This window comes from Oreochromis niloticus, linkage group LG17 (assembly GCF_001858045.2).
Source record: "Oreochromis niloticus isolate F11D_XX linkage group LG17, O_niloticus_UMD_NMBU, whole genome shotgun sequence".
NCBI lineage: Eukaryota > Metazoa > Chordata > Actinopteri > Cichliformes > Cichlidae > Oreochromis > Oreochromis niloticus.
This window is the reverse complement of record NC_031981.2, coordinates 28,586,118-28,609,015: the sequence shown is the minus strand read 5'-3', so window position 1 is coordinate 28,609,015 and position 22,898 is coordinate 28,586,118.

Sequence of the window (22,898 nt, the reverse complement as noted above, 5' to 3'; positions counted from 1 at the left end):
AAATTTACACCTGGAAATGGAGGCTTTCTGCATAAGCAGGGTGAAAAGCAGCTAATGTGAATGAATGAGGTGAGAATGTGTGTTTGTGCCTGTTTGTGTGCTGTGTAACACAGCGCACACTGGGGTTGCTCATCTTGACTCTGCATTTAAAAAAGGCAAGAATTTCTGGCAAATGTAAAGGGCAAACCAAATGGCAGAGGAGTTCATGGCTGCAGACTGATAACACTACAATTAATATAAAATGAATACAACTGGCTTATGCTTCTCCCATTAAAATACAAACTACTGTATTGTAGTGCTTTGCATTAGACAGTCAAAAAATAAATCCTCATTTAATATATATATATGTATATATATATATATATACATATATATATATATATATATATGTATATATATGTGTGTATATATATATATATATATATATATATGTGTGTATATATATATATATATATATATATAATTTTCTTTTTAATTATGCAAAATCCCTCGTGTTTGAATCGTGATCCCTAGAGGCATTTCATAATCCCAAATTGCCAAAGCCGAGTCAGGCTAAAGGTTAGTAGATTTTATTCACTGTTGCCAAAAACCGAGATGTTGAATTCATTTTACATTGTGGTACACTGTGGTACAGCCCACTTTGGTCCCAAGTGGGGCGGCCCAGTGAAACTCTTCATGAAACATTGAATCCCTGAGATATTTTAATTAGTGCAGTCAGCGTTAATTCTGTTAAAATGACGTTAACACCATAACTGCATTAACGCGGCAAATCTCCGTTAGCGAGTTAACGTGGATCGCCCCGTGCATGGGGCTGCATGGCGTCAAGGCATTAGCGCGGTTAACTCGTTAATGCGTTAGCGCCGTGCAGCCCCACGCACGGGGCGATCCGCGCTAACTTAATGCGGATATGGCGTTAACCTCATTTTAACGGGATTAACGCTGATAGCTCTAATTTTAATATAAGAAAATGAAGTGCGACTTCAACAATATGCCTCAGATTTTCTACATGATAAATAAATGCTGCTTTGGGCTTTAACTGTAAGAAACAAATGTGTAAAATTATAGAAAAATTCATACATTTTTAATGGTAATTTTTTTATGTGTCAAAACAGTTGTTACATTTGAGACCTCTCACATCTATCTACAACCCCAAACTAAATGAATACCATACGCCAATAAAGAACTACAGACTTTAAAAAGCAAAAAAGATAATGGAAATATATGATCTGCCAGATGAACAACATACCAACAATTTCAAATGGAATACCACTTTTTTTTTACAACTTTTTGTGGCTTTTAGCTCATGGTTTTCCTCTTTGGTAACAATTTCTGGTTAATGTCAATCAGTTGATCAATTCAACATGATACTACAAATTTGATGGAAGAATAATCGATACCAACACTGTCCAATTCACTATTAGCAACAGCCATGCTGACCGGTTCCATTCTTTACTGTGGGTCACTTGCGGGACATACACTTTACAGGAGTTGTTTACTGTGGCAAGATTAGAAACACTTCATCATGTTTTTGGACTCGATGAAGGGAACAGCATTTTCCTTTGGCTTCCTGGAGTTCAGTAACACTGCTGTGCCACTGCTGATTCAATTACTTTTAGTCTTTTTTGTTTTTGGAATTAACTATTACACTAACTACAAATAATTTGGTGCCATAAAAAGGTGCACTATTTAGTTATAATTTTCAATTTTCAGAATTTGAATTTGCAAGAAAAAAAATGAACAAATTAGGTGACAGTTATTGACAGTCGTTCGCCAACAGTTGCTGCATACTCTTTTGGGTAATCTTTTGGATAATTTCTTGATACGATACACACGCCAATACATCCAATAGTTTCAAGTTCTTTCAGTGTTAAGTAACTGACAGCTTGTAAAGCATGTTTTTTTCAAAGTAACCTCTCTATTACCATAATCTGAAATGGTATAGTTAAATAAAATCATTTATTGACAGTACATTTTCCAATTGTCCAATATCTGTAATTTATTTTTACAACTAATTTGAGTTGCATGTGAAAATAGCGTTTATTAAAATTTTGATAAAATGTGTAGTCCTGACATGTCTCTAAGTTCTTTCAGCTCTTCGCTTAACTTGACAACCATTCATCCAATCTACTTCTTGATGGCTGTTGCTGGGAAGCCGAGGAAGTGCAGTGTCAAGTTTTGAAGTATTTCAAATAAGTAGTGAGTTATGATTATGTGATTATATCACAAGATTCCAAGTACACATAGACAGCTTAACTGTATCAACACAGACAGATTTCAGATTTAAAGTGACATTTTGTCATTGACGGAGTGAAGCACATACAGTAACACTGTTGATGTAGAGCTTAAGATTCAGCTGTCTCACTGTTATCTCTGTTGCTCCCTCTCTGGTATATTTTCTTTTAGTCAGGAAGAAGTTTCACTTTACTCCAGACTTAAAAGGGAGGATGGAAAGAGTCCAATTACTATACCTGCCTGCAATGGCTATTCACATTTCCTCCTGCTCCCCCCGGCTAGGAGAAAGCTGCATCGATTCAGACAGATAAGGTGCTTGACAAAATGGGAGAAAGACATAATTCCATTTGTCTTGGTCTAGTCCATCCCACGTGAGGTGTAAGTGTTGCTGCTGTCAGCTCTGCTCTACACCTGTTTGGAGAAGATAAAATCGCATCTCCTGACAGCTGCCCTTTAATCACTTCTGCTCCTACCAGACAGAATAGTGTGCCACTGGTGTACAGTAATCATGCTGCCACAAATGTTGCCACTCCCTCATAACTTTGCTGAAGGCTTCAGGAAGTGACTCAAAAATAAATAATGAAAAGAAAAAAAAACACATTATATTAAATGAAGACATAAATGAAAAAAAAAAACAAACAAAAACTAAAAAAGCACATGCAGTATAAATGAGAAAGTTGCTGACTTAAGATTATTGTAATTTTTACTATTATCCTTCATCTAGTTTGTGCTGGTTTGTTGCTAACTGTGTCCATCAATTCTCACATTTCTGTACCAGGTGAGTTCCTGGAATAGGTGAGGATTAACCCACTTGTGGTTGCCTGGATACTGCTCCATTTACTGCATTTCTATATTTAGCTTTGGTATCTGAAATGACAAAAGAAACACCACATGTGATCTAACCTGATAACCTAACAAGCCTGCCATTTATTTTTACTTATGTCATTTAGCCTTGTGTACTCTAATAATGTTCATTGACCTGTCACCCGTCATCTTGGAGCTAGCTATGGAAGTGGTGTTATGAGCTAAGTTTTACACACTGGCATAGTAACACTGACATATTCACATAAGGTAAGTCCAGGTGGCTCAACTATTTATTTTACATGGTTACCTGGTCATAAACAGCTAGAACCATGATAACCAAAGAATTCTCATGCTAGTCATAGCATGTAATCTCTCCAGTTTGTCATGGGTCTGCCATGAGGTCTCCGTCAAAGTGCAGTAGCCATGAACACTTCAAGGTTCCCAGAAGGCATCTTTGTCACATGCTTAAATCTCCTCAACAGGCTCCATTCAATATGGAGAAGCAACAGCTCTGCTTTGAAACCTTCAGAATATCTGATCACTTCAGAATTGAACCAATAATACAACCTGTAAACAAGTGTGGATGTCTTCAAAATCTAGATAAGGCGAACTGATCCTGGATGAAAAGCTGAATAACTCCCAAAACACCCTTATGAGGATGAAACTCAGGAACATCAGGGCCACAGCACCCAGCCAGGTAGTGTTGACACCTTAGCCTACGGGGCTATGCAGTGGTCATTCATGATTATCTGCATAGATCCACTTTCTTGCAGTTAGCCAGGTGTCCAAAACAGCTTTAGGAAACTATGACATGTCGCAAGAAATTGTGATGGAGGTGGATCTTTTTGCAGGATAATGGTCTGAAGCATAATATATCCCTGTTGGAAGAAATATTTTGTTCAGAAAAAAATGTCGTAGGAAGGCCCTCACAAATCTCTGATGTGAACACCCAGAGAGAACCTATGGGGCGTGAAGAAAAAATATCAGCTCATTAATGATGCAATGTGGGTGAACTGAATTGGCAGAAATGTAAAGCAAGCCACAGCTAATAAAAAAAATGTTGATTCTATGCCCAGACATTGTTAATTAGTTCTGCAAGCTAACTGTGATCTTTGGCGAAACCACTATTGGGTGTCCAAATATCTATTGTTTTATCACTGAAACCCTAACAAATGTCTTTTGTTTTGTATATTTTGCTTGACAGATTAACTTGCAAAGGTTATTATAATTGATTGTGTATAGCGACACAAATCGGACTGAGTGGTCATGACAAAAAGGGAGATGCACACAAATGCCAATAAAAACTATGCATTTTAAATAAAGGAAAGAAGAAAGAACTTAAGCTAACCATGATGTGTGTGATCAGTACAATCTGTTGTGGAAATGAGTGCATGAGCAAATAGTGTGTGCAATGTTGTTTAATGTGAGAATCAAACCAAAGACGAACCAAAATCAAAAAGGTGCCTCATGGAAGAGAGCTCAGAAGGGTTTTGTGTAGCACTGGAACAATGGCTCTAGGTCTTGCCAGTGTCACTCATTAGAAACAAGTTACACCACCTCTCCAATGGGTGGAGACGCAAACAAGCCAAAAGGAAACAACCATGCCAAAGTTCGAGACAGTTGTCCATTAGTTGACAAGAAATTTCACAAACAAATGTATGCTGGAATTAGATGAAAAGCCAAGGGATCAACACTGGCACCATGGACGACTATTCTTTTTAAATTCTTTCTTATTTTTCTTTTAGAAAAAAATCTTCAACTTTTTCTACATCTTGAACACGATGGTCACAATAGCAATATTAAAATATTTCAAGAATTATTGGCACTTGCAGTTCCACCATAACAAAACAGTTAGCTTTTCAACGGTTGCACTGAGGAAACATTTTCTGTCAATCTGGCAATTCAAACATGTTACTCAAGTATGTGGACCAGAATCAGAGTTTCTATAGAAACATAACCTTGAGTATAAACTAGAGATGGACCGATCCGATATTACGTATCGGTATCGGTCCGATACTGACGTAAATTACTGGATCGGATATCGGTGAGAAATTAAAAATGTAATCCGATACATTAAATATAAAAAAAAAACACCTCACAAAACTTGCGACACGGAGTAACTCTGCTCATAACCGTAGCACGTCGGAGCAGTGTGCTCACGTGATAGAGCGGCTGTGTGTATTTGTAGCCTCGCTACCAAACCAGCATTTCATCTCCGAGGAAGTTATCCCAGAGAGAAGTAAAGCAAGTGTGTAAGTTCATCTCTGAATGTTTGTAAAGCATTCCCATGTTAAGCTTAACAACCGATATTTGGAGCGACTGCCTCTCTCTCTCTCTCTCCCTCACCTTCCTGCTGCTACTTCAATCGTGAAACTGCTTAACGATCAGCTGATCGGCTTTTCTGTCGCGAGTCCGTCTCTCTTCTTTGTTTTTGGCCCACTTTGCACCAGAAAGAGGAAACCAGCAGCGGAACAACAGCAGCACCTTTAACCTTGATAAGCTGTTGTTAGAATTTATTTAATATTACTTTCTACACCAGGATCCTTTTCTACGTAGCTGACTGCTGGTAACTGTGCAGGGGCGGATCTAGCAAAGTTTAGCCAGGGGGGCCGATAGGGCATGAACAGGGAAAAGGGGGCACAAAGACATACTTTTCTTTCTTATTATCATTTAAAATGTCTCGCTTTTAATAAATAATTATCTGAATCTTACACCCAAAGTTTTAATCTGATGTAAAATGTATAGAAGTCCATTACTGTATATAGTAACTGTTAAGTCTAATATACCCTAGTAAGCTATAGTACTTTTTCCTTTGGGAAGATACCATCTGTGCAGTCTGCAATTCTGTTGAAGAAAGATGTTGAATCTATTTAATTATTCTTGAAAAATAATTTAATTCTGTGCATTTTTTTTCACCCTGCATCAAATTAAAGTTGATTACATCGATTAAGCATCATGACGTGGAGGGTGGGGGGTGGTTCCCTATTTTTTTTTGCTGGGAGTTTGCAACCCTATTAGTTAGGTTGCTTAATATTTCTGCTAAGTACTCTTTAAAATACCAGAATAGGGAGGATGGAGTAGGTTTAAGTTTATTAGATTGATCAGTGTTGCTGAACTATAAAATATTTTGGGTGCAGTGTATTTTTTACATACAGGTATAACAGAATAGCTTTAGTGTTATTGTTTATTTAAACTTGAGTATGAACTTATACAAAATGCAGCAAGATATTAAAAAAACAGTTTTATTGATTAAAAAACACACTATATCGGATTCATATCGGTATCGGCAGATATCCAAATTTATGATATCGGTATCGGTATCGGACATAAAAAAGTGGTATCGTGCCATCTCTAGTATAAACATCAGACTCATCAGATAATATCACTAAAGAAATCTTTCATTTACTGTGCCTGCCTCTCTGTTCATTTATCCAGCAACCTGTCTACATACATAAGTCAGACGTTACTGTTAGAAACCATTTGAGTAAGAAACTTGAATCAGTTAGAAACTTGATAAAAAAAAAATTAATTCAGCTCCCTTCACACAAGGGTCCAGGTTCATCACATTTTTGATTTATGACACAATAGCTCACTCAATCACATAAAATGAAAGCAATTTCTGAGTGGCAGTGAAAGGAAACTTACTTTAGAAGTCAGACAGAACAGGAACAACAGCTCTAAACAGTCCTCCTCAATATTTGATACATTTTTAATTTTCCATTACTTTTTTAAACAATGCCATTGTGACCTTAGGTTGACTAGAGATAGACGTGCATATGTTGGATGAAAATAATCTACAACAAGCGTATGTTAAACTCATTTAACAATTTGGTCAGGACCACAGTAGTCAAAAGAAGATTCAACTTTCCATGCATTTGTGTATCTCAGCGATTTATATTTGGTGGCATGGCATTGCTCTGGGACTGTCCTGCTCTTGCATGGAATGTGCAGAGAAGGGAGAGGATACCTCACTGCCCTTCCATGTGCACACAGTGTGGAACAGAGCAGGCATTAACAACAACAACAACAAAAAAGCATCAAGCCACATAAGGGTGGGTTGCACAGTGACTTGGAGATGTGCAGCAGGTGTAGGTACTTTAGTATAAGACAGTTTAAGTAGTGTAGTCTGTATGATTTATGCCAAATATGAAAGATGTGTAAAAAGGCTGAGACATCAGTTGATGTGTGCTTTCACTGGGATCAGATGATCAGCTGGCGCTGCAGGTGAACTGGACTTTGTACCCTGCCTAAACTAACATTCATATTCAATCTGTTAATGTGAATATGCAGGCAGGAGTAGATGATCAAATACCGTTCTTTGGCTTCTGTCACATTTTATTTCTAGTTAAATATAATAAGCTGCATTTTTCACCAAATTTCAACTGAAAGACATCACCGAGGAAGAATTATTTTGCCAACTTCTACAGAGTCCATTGTCTGTGAACATCCTTAGAACTAATGATAATTGCTTTTCTGGCCAGTAAATGCTGCGTGCTCTGATGCCCCCAAAATGAAGTAAAAAAATAAGAAATGTAATGTCAGTACTTTGGTCTTACTCACGCTGGAGGAGGAAATGAGTACTATAAAAAGTGAGATTCTTATCAATTAATTTATCTTGCTCAGTATGAAATATTCCAGTAGGAATCAGTAATTATATACAATCCACAATTCCCTCTGTGTGAGTTGGTGAGATGGCCTTATTTCAGTAGGATGTGATAACGCTGCCAGAAGACAGAGGAACAGAGTTCTTTTACCACCCTTTTAAGCTGTGCCGACAAACAAAGAAGAAAAAAGTCTTTTCATACAAGTATCACTTTTTCACAGATTTAAAAAGAAATCCCAAATATTTGTATTATAAAAGGGAAGCTTGGTTTCTGATTTAAGATTTTAACAGACAATGGAAAAGCAGCTGTAAATGCAACTCTCTGGGGTTAAGATAGAAAAGGGAGGAAAACACATAATTATTGCAGTGTCAGGCCAGCTTTAAATGGTTATTGATTGTCTCCACCCATATTTAATTTATTCAAGTTTTATTTTCGTTCTCCCTGTTATCAAATAAAGGCTTCACATTGTGATGTTAAGAAATGCATCTCTCTTGCAGTAGGAGATGAAACTAGCAGTGACATTTGTTCTTGTGATGGAACCCTCTAATGGGTTCATTTCCTCTGGCTTTATGCAGCTCAAGAAGATGATGATGGTTTTGATAGATAGTTCAATAAAATTTGAGAGTCATGTCAAACTGGGTTCAGACATCATTTGAACCGAGCAGCCAGAAAAAGACTTTGATGTATTTTTTTCCTTTGAAATATTGCAGTTAATGCCATCAACCACCCAGCTGAGTCTCTCCTAAGTAAACTCCCACCCTCTGTAATGTGTAATACCTTGGTGATTTTACTTTAAAGTATTTATGAGATGATGTGGCTTTCAAATTTAAAGATTTGGGAAGGACCCTCCCAAGAAGCCCTCAAAGATTTCATTGGATCCAAGTGGGATTAGCTCTTTTATTTATGTTTTGCTCCCCAAGACAAAAAGAAGGTAGGTTGCACCATCAGAGACAAAGGAAAGTAAAAAGAAAAAATAGGCACAGTGGAATACAAATGGCCAACTGAGACCAAAAATAACAAATATATTATACCAATATAACTTAAGTAAGTATTTAGCAATGCTATGTTTTTATAGTAATAGTGTTTCAGTTTTCATAACATCACAGTTTAACATGCAGTCCAAAAAGAAAACAAAAACTACATCAAACGCTATATTTTAAAACAGCACATTATGAATTTCACAACAACATCATCACCATCTAGCTGTTTTTGTTTTTTTCTGTAAAAACAGTGTCCATATTGTGGGTAAATTGTATGTGTTTATTGACAGACTGCAAATTCTGCATTGTTCTATCAAGAATCTGCCTCAGAGACTGAAAAATGAAGCCAACACATATCTGCCAAAAAGCTGCAGTTTCTGGACACTCCACTTAGAGCTGGTTCCAAAAACACGTCAGTTTAAACAAAGTTGCATGTTAAAATGCTCAACTTTACAGCATTACAAAGCATGTTTACACCCTGATGTAAAACATTTAATAGTAACTCTGTGGTAGATCACTTCATAATAACTTACCCATTTGAATGATATTAATGGGAGTGGCCAGTTTGACATGTGTACCGAAAGGCAGCTGTGGCCGGTTGTTGTCTTGTTTACACCTTGAAAAAAGCAATTTAGTGCAGCGACTTTTAGCAGTAATTTATTACATAGAATGAAGTAATTACAGTACTCTTACTTTTCCATTAATTAACAGTTTGTCTGAAATGCACTGTTCCATATTTGGCCATTAACAACATAACCTGTGCATATGCTTGCATCGATTGTAAGAAGCATAACAAAGTCAAGATTACAACAAGTACTTTTTATTTTGAAAATCAAGTTGTGGCTCTTAACTGACACTTTTTTGAGTTTGTTACTATTGTTCATAATTTGCTAAATAATACAACAAAAATGTTGACTTAAAATAACTGCAACTTAAGCGTGCACGTCAATTTCACGCTGATGAGAGCCAAAGCGTTGCATAGACACGGTGGACTGGCGTGTCTAATACACATCCTAGTCATAAAACATTGCCTTATTTCACTTACGATACTGGGATGACTTGCTTCTGTACCAATACTTGCATCTGCATATTTTATTGCCTACCTATCAAAATACTTTTGAAAGGAAAACCTAATGCTTTATATTCGTTGCATAAAAAAACACTATCAAGCTACACAATTATACAAAATGGTCACATATCACATTTGATGCTAAAAGGATACTTACAAAAAGCTTTGTGTACCTCAGCAGTGTCATTTCGGATCATATTGCTTTAAAAAAAGCCACAACCGGACAGAAGAGAGCAACTTCTACTGTAAGATTAGTTTATTACCATTAACCAAGAAGGGGCACAAAGAGGAGAGTTAATGACAAAGACAGATTGAGGTGAGCAGTTCCATTCAAGCACAGCTGAATCTTTGACCACATCTGTATTGATTTTGTTCTTTGATAGTTGCCACAAGACGGCTGATAGATAGTGAAGGATACACTTCATTAGCACAGAGTGTCTCCTTACCAGCCACCTCCTTATTCTCTGGTGCTTTTTGTGTGGCCGTGTCAATAAGTGTGCCATCACAAGAGAACAAGACCCTGTTAACCCTCAATTCTCTCTATTCACTTCATCCAACAATGGAGAGATAAGTCATGGTACTGTAGAGGAAAGAGAATGGGGGGAGAAAGACTAAAGAGGTCTGCAAGCTCACATTGGACTGTAATGCAGCTTTACAGCTGATAGTCCAAGCAGGAATTTTTAAACTTCCTGCTTGCTTAAAAAAAATTGTACTGCCATGTTTTGATTTGATTATTGTTCTGGATATGTCCAATCCCAATTCTGAATAAAGTTATGTCACTGTGTAAAATTTGAAAAATGAAAAGAATGAAATAATTGTCAAAAATCAATATTTTATTTACAATAGAACAGAGAACATGTCAAATGTTTAACATGATTGGCATAAAAAGACCAGCTTAAGAAGTAAAAATAATTCTTTCCTCACTGTAAAATTGTAAAAACTTTGACTAGAACATCATCTAAAGTAATTTATATCACTAAAAGATGTCTTTTCAACCTTGGCAAAGAAAAGAGGAAGTAGAGCCAATAGAGACAAGGAACCCAGACAGTCGGAATAGTAGAAATAGCAATGTTCAAGACAACATGAGAAACAACACAGGTTGGTCTTTATTTTCTCAGGTCTTGGCTGACCCAGGGTTTGATTATTTTAAGCAGTGCCTGGACTGATTACAAGAAACCCAATTACTTCACACCCACAGACTGATATGACGGAGCTTGGTATTCATGAAAAACACTGATGAACTTTTTAAAACTTATCAAGGATCTTGAAGAAGTACAGAAGAAGTGCTTGATGAGTACAGATGTAGTAGTACAGATTATTGGTTGATCGGTATTTTGGAAAGAAAACAATCTGTGTCAGGATAAAGGTTAACTCTGAAATACATCTATCTGTAGTTAGCTCTGTGCTTTTTATACTAATATGAATATTTGTGGTATTAATCATTTAAGGCTATTTGTGAGGGTTAAAGATGTGAATGTTTGTTTGTTTTTTTGAATTTCGGTATCTAGCTTTAACTGAAGAATGTAGTCTTAAGAAATTGTTCACAAAAAAAACTGACTGAACAACAAACAAACAAAAAAATGGCCTCAGTTGCACAGTAATCTGGAGGCAGAACAATTCAGGCTACCACTAATCAGAACAGCAGTGGCTGTGCTGTAAAACCACAGATATTGTGCTACTTGTACAATCTAGCTGTGAAAAACAGACTGGCAAGTGCTTCAGACTTGGAACAGGTGTCATCAATGGAAATTGGAGTTTCTGTGACAGCTCTGACACTACACAACATTGACCTCTGTGCACATTGTCCTGGGGGTAAAAAAAAGAAACATTTCTTGCCTTTTTTGGCATAAAACTGCAAGATTACATTTTGCTAAGAATATGACAGATTGTGAGTGAAGATTTGGGAATATTGAGAGCATATTTTTTGGATAGCTGTTACCAAGACACTTGCACATGTTTAGATGTACTCTGTGAACCTGACCTGCAATACTACCAGTGTCATGTTGGGATAGTGGAGATATGGCAATTTTGCAATCAGTGGTGAAGTAATATTGTGGTTAGAAAGGGAATATTTCAGCATGATAACAAATCAAAGCACACTGTCAAAATCACCAAAGAGCTACAAAAGAAGAAAAAAGTGAAAATTCAGACCTAACCATATTTGTTTGGCACTGGTACTGATGTTTGACTTTGCAACTACTGTACTTTGTGTATCCTGAAAGATATGGGAACAAAATCACATCACTGTAATCAAAATGTAAAATAAGTTAAAAAAAAAAAAAAAGAAGAGCTCAAAAGAAGTTAAGAGCTCAATAAATCAAAAACCTAAATATAATACAGTAAGGAAAGAATATTTGTATTTGTCTGTGTGGCAGTGGAGCTGAATTATATGTTAGACTAAATGTCCAGTAGTAAAGATGGTCCAGAATAAATGGTTATTCACCATAGCTACAGTCATTTGGGTGACCTCTATGTCAGCCGATGAAGAAAGCAGTGTGGTAAGTCTAAGTGGATTCCAATTAAATGCAAATAAAACTAATTAAACAGCAACAACTGTGGAGGAGAAACCACATGGCAAGTAACAGGCATATTTAACCACTAGTAATTTTCAGACTACAAAAAGGTTCCTCCCCAGTAACATGTCTGGCATTTCACCACTTTTTAAAATCAGTGCAAAAATATCCCTGTAATAAAAATGTGTACTGACCCGTGTCACTTTAGGTTCCTGCTGTGGGTATATTCTTGCATTTTTAAAAACGTGGTCACAATGAATTTCTCTGTGTGCCATCTCTTCCCTGTTGCCAGTAAAATGCTGCAAATGTTATCTTAAAAAGAAGAAAAAAGCTTTTGTAGGATTTAATAATATGAAGAAAGTGAATGCATTTTTTAGCTGATTCCCACTGTGACCGAATTGTATGCTGATGGCCTGCAGGATCTGACCAGTACTATAATGTTGATGTGGTTTCACAGAAACAGTTAGGGTTCCAAGCTGTTGCTCAAGGGCACTTGAGTGGTAGCTAATGGGAAAACTGAGAGATTTACTCAATTTGCATTCTCCTCACACATTTTCTCACACAGCGCAGGGATTTCAACTGGTGACCTTCCAGTCACAAACTTGCCTGACATATCGACAAAAAGCACACTTGTGCAGAAATGAGTATGCACAAACTTTAGAAAAACCATTCAAGTGAAATGTGGCATGTCAACACAAACATCAAGCTTGCTTTCTGTATGGATATTAGCAAATTTGCCCCAAGCATCAAACAGCATGGAGACAGGAAATCAGTCCAGCTGTTCATTTTGTTTCACCCTGTTCCACCCCAAGAGACTGTTCCTGTCACTAATGGAGCCCAGCAAAGGTTAGACTCACTGGTGAGCAGAACAGGCCAACATGTGCTGTGACCTCTGACTCACCTCTGCAAATCCACTGCAAATGCCATCCTCTCTTCTGTTACACTACAAATGATCCAGCACTTTATTACCAGCCTCATGCATCCTTAAAGGCTAAATATCATAGCATAAAGCTTGCAGATGGATCCCAGGAGAGTTCTGCTGAAGCTCCAGTTTATGCAAAAACTGCTGATTTACACACACAAACACACACACACACACAGATGCACACAAAAGTTCTGGTTTATGGAGGAATTTCTTGGTGAACGTGGGTAGACATTTGTTTTTATTTGCTTTTCATGCAAGTGTAAATTTTCACACACAGTAATCCATGCCTATCTCATAAATTTTAAGAGATTTACATCTCATTGAGGCCATTTCTACAAGCCGGTATGTTTTTGTGGATTGTTTCTTTTTACAGTATATTTCACCATTATACATTCACAGTAAATGATAAAGGATCTCATATTAAAGTTTTGTTTCTTATTAAATCACAAATTAAATGTACTTTCATGTAACAATATGATTTGAAATGATCACTTTCCCAAGTCATTTCTCTGCATTTAGCTGTCACTTTCATCTGTGTGTTTTAACTTAGATTGAAATAACATCTGGTGACTATTAGGTATCACAGTAATCCTGTATTTGCTGTCATGGCATTCACAAATTAAATAAAAAAAAGAGAACGTTTTTCCAAGCTCTAGTCCCAAAACACCTCGCTTAGGATGCATCTGTAAGGTGTCCTAGTCTGACCAACTGACAGAAGGGCAGCAGTTGTGAGCGCCTTGCACATGACATAAGTCATCATCCATCTGTATTTGTGAGTCCAGACATTTTTTGAAGGAAACTCGCTATCACTTTGTGGCGGACGTGGTTTGTGGCGCGGCTGCAGGGTAGACCCACACACCAGAGCTCCATCAGCAATCATGCCTCACCGGCTTAAAAAGAATGAACTGGGTCCTGAGGTTGTTGTTGTGTACGTGTGGCTGGCAGCTGAAAAGCTGCAGCTGAGGTGTGTTGAAGCAGCAACTGAGAATAAAGAAAAGTGTTTGAAAGTGTGAAATATGTGGTCGGGTCCATCACTCCTGTCACACACAATTTTAAGAATTTTTAAGTTATAGGTAGGGGTACCAAGGACAACTGACCAACAAATATTGTGCATCGCTTTCACTCTTAGATTTATCTTCATTACAGTAAACCAGCATGATGTGTGCATCACTGCAGATCCTGCTCCAATCCATCTGTTAATCACCCACTCCACTCTCTCACTTTACTTGTGGACAAAAACACAAAATACATGAAGTCATGCACTTGAGGCACCAACCAATTAAAATCCAAAGTGGGAAAACCAGCATTTTACTGGCTAGAAAATACTGCCTCAGAATTAGAGGTGCTAATTCACTGTTTGATGAAGCTAACAAGACATCTGTGAAAAGCAAAGATATGAGCCAGAGACCATGGAAAAGGGTCCCTGACTGTGCCTGGGAGTTCTTTCCAAAATGGTTATGAATAGAATCTAAAGGACATATTTTAAGAGCCAGAATTGAATGGGTACTGGTTCTTGAATTCTAAGTATTGAAAAGCACTTAGACAAAACTAACATTTATAAGAATTGTTTAATGGTAATTCATTCTAATATACCTAATATTTTCAGATTCCTAACCATCCCCTTCTAATGAAGCTGCTGGTGGTTAGCAGTTAATATTGATGCATTTAAGATGTGTTAAGTGGACCCAAATGCAGGACGTGACAATTGGAAACAGTTAAAGAGATTATTTAGAGTGAGCTAACAAAGGAATTCAGATAAGGACTGCAAAAGTAGGTATAGAGTAAATATTCATTCAGGTAAGTATTTTACAGACAGGTATCTGATAAGTATTCAGCAGAGGTGTGGGCAGGCAGTGAATCCAGAAAGCCAATACAAAATCATGAGACACTAGCTGACACACAAGGGTCCCACAGAGGTGGGAGAGGTAAAGAGAAGTCTTTGGCAGGATCATCCAGTTAACAAGAACTAAACTTTTACTAAGAATAAACTAAGAGGCTGACTCAGACTCAATCATAAATACATGGAACGATCTGCTTAAGGAGCAGGAGGTGAACAGAGACTCGATGCAGGTGTGTCAGTTGACAGAGTGAGGGAACCAGAGGAAGGCAACACATTCAGTGAAAGGTAAGTAGAGGTTAGGACACACGTGGAGTGAAGGAGAGAAATCCAGGCATCACTTTACCACATCGTATGAAAATGCTGCTGAAAGCCATATACAGTATGTAAATATGACATATGTAAAAGTTTAGTTTCACGTAGCTGGGGTAACACCAGCAGCCCCATAAACCAATAACAACTATAAGATCCAGTGAATCTGCTAGGAAGGTAAAACAAAACAAATATGACTGGGGTTATTTCAAAACAAAAAGGACCAACTTTCTTCAGAAACTTGTCCACAAAAATGGATTTCAGGAACTGGAATTTGTAAATCAGTCTGTTGTGAGTAAGAGTAGTCACTTTTCAAGGTGCCGCTGAGCTGTTTCCAAAGTCATGGTGTTAGTATCTCGCAAAGCATTGAAATTCAAGAGATTTTGGAGTTTGCATAATTTTGCAGGGAGGAAAAAAATAGCAGATTGCAGTGGTCCATTCTACTGCACCCCACTTCTTCAACAGCCCCACTAATAAAACTACACTGAGCCTGAGGCACTGGCTCACATTCCCTCTCTCTCTCGTGCTCTCTCTTTCTTGTGTGTTCTACTGTATAATAGATTTCCCACTTTACATACAGATGAACACGTGCGCATTCACAGAAACTCAGAAGCACGTATGCGCTCACACAAGAATTCCTTTTAGGTGCTGAGATACGCAGCACTGGACATGAAATGACAGCAACACCTGAATGTTGTTTTATATTCGAAGACTGTGATCTAATCTTGGCTTGTTTGTTCAAGAATTGTGACAGGGGCTTATTATCTTCCCCACATTTCTGAAGAAAGGGACACTTAAGGGCAATGATACATTTGGCCTTTTTTTTCAATGCCAGCTGTCTCCTTCAAGTGCCCTCTTTGAGTTTGTTGTTCTTTTGACAGAGAGTGTTAACTGACCTGTAGCTCAGCATCTTGTACATAGGGTAAATCTCTTAAAATGTAGATGCAAGGTGTTGCTAGTAGGCGTTTATTATTATTATTATTTATATTTATGTACAGCATGGCCAACCTAATCACTAATATCCTAACAAGTCTTCCTCCAGAGAGCAGGTGTGTTTTTGTCTCTGAAATAATACATGGCTATGCCCGTTTCTATGCTAATGTGTGCGCAAAAGGTACATTTTATTTGTGTGTGTGTGTGTGTGTGTGTGTGTGTGTGGACAATCGGCTGTAAAACCATTCAATAGACTCTCCCAGCATGTTTGTTCTAATGCCATATTGCCTGCCATATGCAGCTTAAAGGGTTCATCAGTATGTACACTGGGGATCATTATGCATTAGTCCTGTCTTAACATGAATACCTAAAGCAGAGAGTTGTTCTACCAGAAGTTTGGCCCAGATAAACTACATAAGATCCCCTGCTGGGACTAAATTTTTTTTCTTGATATATGATTGATAGTTGCAGAAAAGCGGCGCAACCCAGATATGGAAAAATGGGACTGACTGTGAATTTAATAGCAATGACAGAATAGTGATGAATTGAATCCATTCCATAATTCATCCTTTAATTAGACTGGTCCATGTCTATCCATCATAGCTCTAGAGAGATGGATGGGATCGTTGTGGTTTATTGATGAGGAGGTAGTTCTTTTTGATTGCTCTCATATTTGACTCAAATACAGTGGCTGTAGCAGTCTGCCTTCATATTAATGGGCTGCTTCAAACTCATTTTAATAGTTCATTTTGGATTTGGACGCAACATCATGTGAGGAAACAAAGTCAGACATATGTTTGGAAGATTAGTCATGAAAAAGTCTGTTCCCCATTCATTTCCTGATTGTTCCCTGTTCCCCCCTGTTCCCATTACAACATATTTCTTTTAATTAATTTTAGAAAACCTGTCTGAGAGGAAACTACCAAAAACTTTGTACAGGGACTTGATGACATGTCATTAACCTGCCGCCTACTGTTTATTTCCTGACCCTGTGGTTCATTTGCTCACACTGCTGTGAAGAAATTGTACATAAATAACTAGGATGTTTCTATCCTGGCCAGTAAGCAAATCAGACAAGTAAGGATGATTCACAGGTGAAGAAAGGGACTATTTCAGACATTTTTGGTGAAAAACTGTCAGGTATAAATCCAAATTATTGCTCATGTGCTTACACTTGTCAAAAACATGTTACTGTTCTCCACCGGAACACCATCTTGAATGCATTGCGAGTAAGTATTCCACTGTAAGCAGTGTGTGTGACTCACACTAGTTTCCTTATAAAACATGCTCATATTCACCCTAAATGTTCTGTGGTGAAATGCTGAATAATTCAAAACAGGAACTGGTTCAGTCTAATTTATAGATGTGTAGTGAAATGACAGATGTCTCAGAGATGCTGTACTCATAAGTAAGTGGACTGGTTCTTATAGCTTCTCTACTCTACTTGAGGATTTAAAGCACTTTACAAAGTACTTTTGTGTAGGTGTCATGACTTATATGTTTACAGCAATACCGTATTTTTTGGACTATAAGGCGCACGTAAAATCCTTTAATTTTCTCAAAAATGGAGAGTGCGCCTTATAATCAGGTGCGCCATATGTATGAATACTGGTTGTGCTTACTGACCTTGAACCGATTTTATGTGGTACACAGCGCTCAACAATCTGTCAAAAAATATTTTAGTATGACCTTGGTAAGCTACGAAGCCGGCTACCGTAGTCAGGAGCCTCGTGGAGTAATCTGGGTCCAAAACTCGGTCCGCTTCAGGTGCCAAAGTCAAACAAACACTGCGGCATCACTGAGAGTTAAAAACTGTCTAAATTCTTCCATCTTTAATAAAATGATCAGCGTTGCTGCTTTACCAGGTGTAACAATTACGTTTAACATCCAGGCATCCATGAAAACAGAATGTATTAAATTTAACAGAGTTAGAAGTTAGCAGGAAGTTAGCTCGCTAGTTTCCACCTAAACATGATATAGCATGTTCTGACTGAGAGATTTCTGAAGAATAAAAAGGTACAGCTCTGCTATCACTTCCAACATAAATGAAGACAGAAAACTAAACAGCTATGACTTTTGGAGGGTTACTGAAGTTGGGCTAGCTGGTATATAATGATGTGCTATGTGATCACCCCACATAGCAAAATTGGTATGGCCCAGATCTGGTCCACACAATGTGCTTACACGTGGCCCACATACCGCAAAGAATGACGGCCCTTTGGTGGCCCAGATCTGGTTTGCCAGAGGTGTCCCACACATGGGCAGCACAAGGCCAGCTGCAGACACACTGGTGGTCCTGTGCTGGCCCAGAACAGTTTCAGCTCTGGCCCCAGATGTCAGCCTAATGTGTACCTTAATCAAGCCATGTCATAACAACATGTGCCAGAACATAGACGTGCAAAAGTAACATGACAAAACTCTGTTCAGACAGTGAATGGACTGATTGTTACAAAACGCTTTTCTACTCTCCCAGTACTCAAAGCGCTCTATACAACATGCCACATTCACCCAATCGCACAAGCAAAATTGAGTGCTTCCTAACTACATTCATACACATTCACACTTCACTCTCTTCACATGCAGACTGGAGGATCACACAGGGACAGAACCACTGATCAGCAGGAGACATGCTCTACCTCCTGAGCTACAGCCACCCAGTGGTAAATGTGAGTAAACCCTCACTAGGTTTTGGATAAAGTGTACACTCACAAACCTTTCAAACCCGCATTTGAAACGTTGGCTACCATAGCAGTATAGTATTGCAACATGGCATTTGGGTCTTATAACTAAAATATGAAAATGGGAACATAAATAGTGGCATCATTGCCAGACCTGGCCCACATCCATGCCATATCTGGATGACATACCACTTATCATGCCAGAAGTCAGCCAGCAGTGCCAGCTTGACACCAGATCCGGGCCAGACCTGCATGCTATGTAGGACTAGGGACATAGCTATGTTAGCATAACATAAACACAGTGAAGCTGGAGGATGAATGCTAGCTTTTTTCTACTCAATAAAAGTTAACGTGAGGGTTCCCGATGGTTAGGGACAAATGCAATCGCATGGCAGGATGCTGTAAACGGACCAAACTTCAGTCAGGAGAACAACTGAGATAATCCATCCACAATAGGTTAGTCATTAATATACTGCAACAACATGGGAATAGAGCAGCTGCGAGAGAATTCAGCATTCATGATTTAATGATACGGTAGTGGAGGAAGCAAGAAGAATGAGTTGAGTAAAGTTTGACGTATCTGACTGTTTTGTTTCACTTAATGCGCCTTATAATCCGGTGCACCTTATGGTCCGAAAAATATGGTAATTCAAACTCATCCACATATGGTCATTTGCTCAGAGGGGTAAATTACAAATGAAGTTCAATATAGCCAGCTTTAAGCAGGGTATTTTGTGGGTCATGTGACTCAGAATGATCCCTTCTCTAATCAGGTGTTATCAGATGATGATGATGATTATAAAATGGTGATTAAAAATATAAGGAGAACACACAAGTACAAGAGTAAAATACAACACTGCTTCAAATAAGACAAGAGATTATTCCTACAGAAAACTGTTAATCTCGGGATTTAGTGCATGGAGCGGTAAAATAAATATGTTAATTCAAGTTAATTATTTTATGGCTGAGTGCACTCTCAGTGCTGCTGTTTGTTTCTAAGGTGACAGATTAGAGCTCTGAAACTTTAAACTGGATACATTTAATCATTAAATGTTACTGTCCCACAGCCTCATAATGAAGACATGGAAACTGCTTTAGTTTGTCAAAAAAACAAAGTGATTTCATTCATTTTACTGACTGAACAGGTATTCTTGGTGTGTGTTCTGTGCTCCCACAGAGTAAAAGAGACTTGGCACCACATTGTCTGCCTCACTGATTTAATACATAATAATGCAATTTAACACTCACCCAGCAGAGAATCTATATTGCACGTAAAACATACTGTAAATAAAAGAATAAGTGACAAGTGGTGCTGGTCCCAGCCAGGTTATGTGTTCAGCACAAGTTACCATGGTGATTACACAGGTGAAATGAGAGCCACTTTCTTGACATTGAAAACTCTGACTTTAAGCAGAAACAGCTGGCTAACCCATTAATCTCGCTTTGTAGTACACCCCTCAGGACCATTTGTTGTCCCATTTAAATGCACTGGCTTTTATTAATGTTGTGAAGGTACTTATTCTATTCCAAAAGACTATCACTTTTTAAACCTTATCAGTAGTTTTGGTACCTGAACCAAATTTTAATCTGTCTGGTTGTTTCTTTCTTTGATTGTGAACTCCTCCAAAACCAGAAGAAGTAAAGCAACCAAACTTGACACACAGGTACATCTTAGGCTCTTGAAGGTCCCTACTTACATTAAATATTTTGACATAATCATGTTGCCTAGAAACTACCTAGCAAGGGGCTAAAATAATTAAAAAAAACTAAACATCTGCCATTCCCATTGTTTTCCTTTTCTCGGTGTGATTAAGAATATCGGTTTGCCAACAGCATGAACATTCCAAACAATACTGTAGCATTGAGACAGACTAGTGAAGGTAAAGCTAGAGTAAAAACAAAAATAATGATCATGGCAAAATAAAACAAAGGTAACTGCAGAACACAAAGCTCCCAAAAGGGACTGACATTTTATCTGGATCATTAACCTGTGATATAAAACTGACCAGTCTCTGACCAGTCAGTTTTATTTCCAGCAGGCTTACCTCAAGATTTGATGCTCTTTAGGGATTTCTAGGGGTGGGTTATGATTTCTTACTGTCATTTTTATTCTGTTTGTGTTATACAGGGTATCCAGGCCCTTCTAGAAGCAAATCTTAGCACCATTTGTTCTTTTTGGTTATGTTCCTGTGGCTGTCTTCACTGTTTATTATACTGAATTTAAGACCAACTGAATTTTGAGCAAAGTACATTAGATTTGGAAACGCAGTGCAAATAAAGATAGTGATTAGCAAATTTCAACATTTACCCAGATGGTAAATTGACTCAGTTTATAGTAGGAATGCGTCGTGGTCCTGGGTCGGTGAACCAGCGTTTTATACTCCTTGAATTATGGGTTTCTGTTTTGTATTATATTTACTGTTCGTGGTTTCTAGGTTTCTGTTCTGTTTCTGTTCTCAGTGTGTTGTAGTTTTCTGTCTTTATGTCTTCTCTATGTTCCACCTCTAGTTACTTTGTCTCTGTGTTTCATGTTCCCTCTTTTCCGGAGTCTGTCATGTTTCCACGTGTCACTGTCTAGTCTGCGTCTTTATAAATTGTCTTGTACTTCCTGTTTTACTTTGGTAGTCAGTGTCCTACGTCAGTGTTTCTTGCTCTGCTTCCCATGTCTTGTTATGTCAGATTAATCCCAGCCGTGTCTCCCGCCTGTTGTGTATTCCCCCCTTGTTACCTGGTATGTATATATAGTGTGCGCTGTCCTCTGCCCCTCCTTGTCATCCTCTGTGTTCCTCCTGCTGTATTTCAGCCTCCAAAATAAAGGCTCATGTTTTGTTTATCATTCCACCCTCATCCCCGTTTGCCTGCACTTGGGTCCTCACTTCATTCCTTCCACGCCATCTGCCCCGCCAGACGTGATAGAATGCCATAATACCAGATATTATAGTAGGTAGGAGGTACCGATACCTGTAGAATTTCAAGATTAGGTTAGTTTCTCAATACCCAATTTGGTAGCATGGTTAAAATAAAACAAACAATATATACTCAAAAGTCATTTCATCGGTGGTGGTTGACCATTTATTTCAAATATTAATATATTTTGACAGGAAACAAGCGTAAAGCTTGGTTGGATGTTGGATGGTTTAACACTAAAAAAAGAACCGCTGTGTTTTCACAAGTTTCATGCTGAAAGGTATCGTAAGAGTAACTTCTCAGAGCATACCTAATTTATAAAGGGTTGTTCTAGCCTTATGGACAGCTTAAAGCAGTTTACACTACAAGCCACATCTACAGCACAATCACAAACTCATGGCACATTGAGAGCAGCTTTTGGGGTTCAAAATTGTGCCAAAGACATACTGACCGAAGAAGCTGGTGATCAAATCAGTGACCAACTTGCTCTACCTCAAAAATCACAGCTGTCACTACACCACAGTAGGTGGAGTGTAACAACATGACGTGAAGTTTTCATTTGACTGCTTAGGCCTTTTTATCACTTTGTATTACCCTATTGTTGTGGTTTAACAGTCCTCAGCTTTGTTTTTTGGCTCACCATTTCATCCAGGTTGCTTCCAGCCACAGCAGGTGGGTTTTCAGTGAAAAAGTCCAATAGATCACCTGCATGCTATCACCTGCCCTGCACGAAATTAGAGACAGACAGATGCAATTAGACACTAGCTGTTGAAATTAATGGAGCATCCGCCAGAGCCAAGTTCCCTCAAGAGTTGGTAGAGAGTAACACAAAAGAAGAGAAAATAATAGATTTTGATTCACACAAGTGCTCATAAACATGCCAAGAAAAAGAAAATATATTTTATTTTGTTTTTGACATTGTGTCACCTTATTGAATTTCCCTTCCATTTTCCATCGATATTTATGTCTAGCCATATAATGGGCAAAGTTTAACAGTGTGTAGGTTGCAGGTGAGGCTTATAGATTCTAGCACTGCCAAAATCTGACATAACCTCTGTGTCAATACCAAATTAAAATAGTTAGATCTGTCCATATGCAAATTGC